The sequence below is a fragment of the Mustela nigripes genome, chromosome X (assembly GCF_022355385.1).
Source record: "Mustela nigripes isolate SB6536 chromosome X, MUSNIG.SB6536, whole genome shotgun sequence".
NCBI lineage: Eukaryota > Metazoa > Chordata > Mammalia > Carnivora > Mustelidae > Mustela > Mustela nigripes.
The window spans coordinates 123,469,862-123,475,821 of NC_081575.1; positions in this window are offsets into that span (position 1 = coordinate 123,469,862).

The window sequence follows — 5,960 nt, forward strand, 5'->3', positions numbered from 1 at the left end:
CCGTTGTCATTTCTCGCGTGTTCCTCTTTGTTAGAGCCCTGATTGCGGCTCCTCGTCCAGGGCGGGCTTGGGCAACTTCCTGGCACCGTTGCTGATACGCCGTGTGGGCCGGGTGGAGGGCGTCTCCGCCGTCTTCATCCCGGGCCCCAGGGACACGCTCTCCTCTGTGCCCTCGGGGCACAGACCCTGGTGAGGACCGTGGGTCCCCACGGAGGATGCTGCCCAGGGTCAAACGCAGCCCTCCGGGGGGGCGGGCAAGGGGCCTCCTGCTTCGTCTCCCGCTGCCGCGGACCTGGGCTCAGCCCCTGCTGGAAGGACCCCAGTCAGACACAAGGACTGACCCCTTGGCGTCACCCCATTCACACCTGTGACAACCCAGCTCCCTCGCGGCGCAGGATTCCTTGATAAGGGAGCTGGGGCGGGCGCAACCCCACTCTGATCCCTGACGTCGACTTGACGTGGGTAGAGGGTCTCTGTAGGTCTCAGGAAATGAAGGATGTGACAGCAGCTCATCCTGGATCCGGGGGGGGGACACCTAAATGCAATGACCGGTGTGCTGACAGGACGCAGAAGAGACGCAGAGGAGAGGACGGCCACCGTCAGCCCGCGGAGCCCCAGGGCGGACCCCTTTCCAAGGCCGCGTGCACCCGGATGTCCTGGCCATGGAGCTAAGATGCACCGGTCTGCAGCGGCACCTGCGAGGCTCGGTCCAGTAAGCATCTGCCTTCGGCTCAGGTCATGATCACAAGGTCCTGGGATCGAGTCCCCCATCAGGCTCTTTACTCCACGAGGAACCTGCTTTGCTTTTCCCTCTGCCTGCTGCTCCCCCTGCTTGTGCTCTCTCTGTTTCTCTCTCTCTCGTCAAATAAAAAAATCATATAGATGTATATTTTAAAAAATGCAGAGGCCTGGGCAGGGGCATCTCAAGCTAGCTCCCAAGGATGCCCCACACGGCATGTGCTGGGCAGGTGTCTAGGGCACGGAGAGGAGGGGCAGAGAGGCCCAGGGCCAGTGGCAGAGAGCGGCCAGAGAAACACAGGGCTGGGATGGGGGAACGTCCTCGTCCGTGGGGACCTGAGAGTGTTGTGGGAAGAAGCGTTCTCCGTGGGCAGGAGTGGGACGCTGCCCAGGGTTATTAAAGAGGCAAAGCCGACATCAGGAGTTGCACTCTGGGTCACAAGGCCCTGACCTCCTTGTGGACCAGGACTCTGATCGGTGTGCTGTGGCCACAACCACGGACGGACTCAGATCCCTCCGCAGGGGCCAGACATCGCCTCCCACCACCGGAGCAGGGCTTTGGGTCCGTTTCTCGGTGTGTTTCTCCCTCCCTCCTGCCCTCCCCACGGCCGGCGGCCAGGCTAGTGTCCGCCCTAACCTGGAACAACACTGCACGTTTAGGGTCCCCTGGACCGGGGATCCTGGCGGGGTTGAGGACGGTGGTCCCTTCCAGAAACCAGCCGGGAAGGCATCTGTCCATGTGAATGCAAGACCTCTTTCCTCCGGCTTCTGCACCACCTGCTTGCTCTAAGCATCCCAAACCCCTCGCCTGTCCCCCTCTGGGCGGGCATATGGACAGACAACAAAAAACTTCCAGATTTCAAGAAGTCGAAAAGCAGGACCAAAGCAAGCATTGGGGGTGCGGGGTGGGGTTCGGGAGAGCTTCCATCGTGAGCACAGACGGCATCCCTCCAAGGGCAGGGTCTGCACCTGGGGGAAGAGAGGAACAGAAGACGGGAAGCGGGAAGGGAAACTGGGTGAGGCAGGAGGTACTGACGCCTGCTGAGGCAGACCCAGAATAGACCTTCTCCACCCAGCGAGAGGCACCCAGGAGTCCGGAGTAGAGCCTCTGCCCCAGCACGACGCACCTGTGCACGGAGCCCCTGCACGCGGGAGCTCAGAGTCGTCCCTCTACCCAGCACGACGCACAGGTCCTTACGGAGGGGCCGATGGGGGCCTCTGGGGGGCCCATGCAGGTGGCAGGTGCGCCGATATTATGTTACATTATGTTGCATTGCATGGCATTACAGTGTATTATTCTATATGATCAATGTATTACATTGTATATCATTAGGTGGTATTGTTACATTATATATTATTGCATTATGTTAAACTGTATTCTCGCTCACGTCAACCCTGTATGACATGTAGTACATTATTACCATATGATATGGACACATTAATGTGGAGATGGATCGATGTCTACTCATTCATCGATAAACGTTAGCATTTTATTTTAATTTCTTAAGAATGTTACGAATTCACACGCATGGACTGGTGTATTCACGCCCGTGAGTATTGCCGACGCGCTTATTGAGGCGGAGAGGCTCTTTGTCTTCCCGTCCGGGCGGTGCTGGGGGCCCGGCACGTGCTCCCAGTGCGGCGGGGGAGCTGGAAGGAGTAGGATCGTGGGAGCGTCCCCCGTAGTGCAGGTGCATGGCCTGTTGTGAGTTCACTTGCTCCGTCCGGGGGGCGGGAGGTGAGCCCTTCTCAGGCAACCCCAGCCCCTGTTCACACGGACGCGGTTACAGACACAGCAGCCGCCCCTGGTGCTCAGGAGCGTTTCCGGAGCCTCATTCTTGGAGGGAGCAGGAGAATTTTACCCCGTCTTCCCTGCCATGAGGGGAAGACAATGCCTCCTTCGTCTGCACCGCCTACCTCCGAACTAAGAACTCCCGTTATGTGGGAGGTCGGCTGTCTGGTCTGGGCAGGGCCATTGTGAAGCCCGATTCCGGATGTAAGGGGGCACCGTGAGGGCTTCTTAGGGAGGGGGGCCTCGGCCTGGGGGAGGGGGAGGTCGTGGACTCCTGGCTGCCCCACCCCCGCGAAGCACCCTTCCATGTGCTCACGTGGGTCACGGTCGGCCGCTCAGAGAGAAGCAGGTGGTCCTGGTGCCTCGGAGCTGCAGCAGGACCCGGGACCCAGCATGGAGGCGCCCGGTGCTGGGGTCTGGGGAAGAACCCCCAGTCCTGCTGCTCCAAGAGCCCAGGGTGGGAGCAGCGGCAAAACGTTCACCGGAGACACCTTGTCAGCTGTGAGTCACGCAGACACCCCGCCGCGAGGACCCCTGGGCGTCCGTGGGGAGCTTCAGGGCCACTTTCTGCTTTGACGTTGGCCTTGCCCTGGGACCCGGTGGGTCCGGCTGCAGGAGCCCAGTCCTCATCGAGGGGGTTTCCGCAAGATAAGAGGCTCCGCGGGTGCACCTTCCTACCTAAAAACAGAACCGTGAGACGCTCTGCCCCTTACCCCGGAGGGGCAGGCGCTCCTTGCTCTGAGGTGTCCGGGCAGCTGCTCTGGGACACCCTTACCCACGTCCTGGAGGCTTGCCCTCTGCTCCGTGCAGAGGCTGGTTCTCCTCCAGAGGCCGTAGGTGTCCCCTCCACCAGCACACGGTCCCGAGGAGACGCAAATGTCTTCTCCAATCGTCCGCAGTTTCTTCTGCAATTGGCTCACCAAGCCAAAGAAACTCTGTTTTCTTGTCATTTAACTGTATTTTTGTCTTACACATTGTGGGGCAGAGGGAGAGAGAGAATCTCAAGCAGGTTCCAGGCCCCCGGTGTGAGATACGAGGCTCGATCACACCACCTTCGATCATGACCTGAGCCAGAATCAAGAGGCGGAAGCTTAGCTGACTGTCCACCCAGGCGCCCCCGAAAATAAGCAGTTTCCGTCACCGTGCTGGGTCGAATGGTGCCTCCCCCAACGTACGCCCGTTGGACGCTGTGAAGGGGCCTTGTTTGGAAATAGGGTCTTTGCAGATATGAGAAAGCACCTGATGTGAGCTTGTGCACCAAACCCGAGGCTCCCGGGTGGAGGGTCGCGGTCATCGGCGGAAGCAGAGCAGGTGTTTACGACGGAAACTTCTCTCCTTGGCTCCCACGCCTGCCGTGCCCCCCTGGTTGCAGGGTCCTTTGCGTAATCTCGGGGCACCCTCTGCTTATCGCGCCGGACACCTTGACGGAGCGGCTCCTTGACGTGGCCCCACGGGTATCTCGGCCGCCGCGGCAGCCGGCCGTGGGGACGACGGTGGCAGCCGATAGCAAGCGGGCGCTTCCTCTGCCGGAAGGACTCGGTCTTCTTTCTCGGTGTTTCGAAAGACGCCGACTCCTCTTCTGTGTATTTAAGCCCCGACACATACCATGGAGGTTTTTCAACCATTTCCTCGTTATCAGGCATCATTGCCTCTTGTGAAACACGTTTCTTCACGGTGCAGACTTTTTTTTTTTCTTTTTTTAAGGTTTTTATTTAGTTACTTGCAGGAGAGAGACAGAGAGAGCATGAGCAGGGGGAGGGGGAGAGGCAGAGGGGGAAGCAGGCTCCCGGCTGAGCCGAGAGCCCGATGCGGGACTCGATCCCGGGACCCGGGGATCACGACCTGAGCCGAAGGCAGACGCTTCCCCAACGGAGTCCCCCAGATGCCCCACAGTGTAGACTGTGAGTGGATCCGGCTGTCGTGTGTAAACACGGTGAGCATCTCCCTACCCGGTGTCCGTGGGCTTCTCTCGTCCTCGAACCAGCACACAAGGCCCGGAACAGCATTTTCCTCCTGAAATGGTCACCGCCGAAGCCCGATGTTTGGTATATGGTCATGCAGAACGGCGACAGAGGGACGCTGGGCTAAGCTCACCAAGCACCTTCCCCCTCCTCTGCGCCCGTGAGCCCCGAGCTCAAAGGTGACGGGAAGAGCCACCCCCAGGTCCCTCAACCCGAGTCCTGGCTGCCTGGCGTCTGCCCCTTGAGGGGTCCATCCGGCGGCCGTGTTTCCCCATTCCTTCCCCGCCTACTGCGTTCCCATAACTGCAGACACGCGTTTCCACGTCCCCACTCCGCAGAGTTCCCAAACGGGCAACGCGTCTGCCCAGCGCCCGGAAGGCGTCGCTGGAGATGTTCTGTTAACGGCTGAGATGCTGCGGGGCCGTCCCGAGGCAGCTGCCGCCCCAGAAACCGGCCCTGGGAGCTCCGGGGTCCGTCCGCGGCCACTGCTGGAATCCCAGTCCGGCCGCCATCATGCGAACACTGGCCCCCCAGCCTGCTTGGTTTTTTATTTTATTTTAATTGTTTAGCAGCCGAGTCCATGTTCCTGGGGTTGTCGCAACATGTCGCGGAGGCTGTGTGGCGGTCGGGGTCCCTGTCTAGACAGTCAAGTCCTCTGCAAGTGCCCCCCTGGGTCCGAGGCGGCCTGGGGGTCGGAGGCTGGATCCCTTGGGGGCAGCGGGGCTCGACCGTGCAGGCAGCCAGTGTAGCCGCCAGGAGGGGTGTGAGGAAGCTCGATGGGAGGCTTCCAGGCAGCTGCTGGGAGACCCGAGTGTCCACAGGACGCTGAACCCTCCCCTGCAGGTGCAGCTCCTCCTGAGCCCGACCCCTAACAGAGACGGGCCCGAGGGGGCATGTCCAGCATCAGCCACTCTCCCCCCGGCCCGGCCACGTGCCCCTCGCAAGACCTGAGCAAAGCCCCCCGATAGGGCAGAACCTCAGGCGTCCGTCCGTGACTCGAGGACAGAGACCCCTGCTTCTCTGGGCGGCTGGGTCAGGTCTCCCCACGTCTCTGGAGACGGACCCCCCCCCCTACATGCAACGTGGTGCCGTGGGCGTCTGTCCCACGGAGAACCACAGCCCGTCCGTGCCCTGGAGCCCGCCCGGCAGGAGTCCTGTATTCCGAGGATGCCCACCTGCCTCACTTTTGGTTTCACTTCCCGCTTCCCCAAACGACCTCGTACCCTCGACCCAGGTGACCTGTGTAGACGGCCGGGCTGTGCAGAGCCTGTTTAAGCACGGGGAGCCTTGGGATGAACCTTTATTCACCAGCGCCGGGATTCATACCAAACCCCACAGTGTAGGGAGAAATACCTGCTCGTTCCCGGCCGTTTGCAGAATCAGAGCAGCCTGGCCAGGACACCGACTTCTTCCCTCAAAACCTATTTCGGACACACGACTTTATCCCCCCAAATGTGCCCACTCGTGTC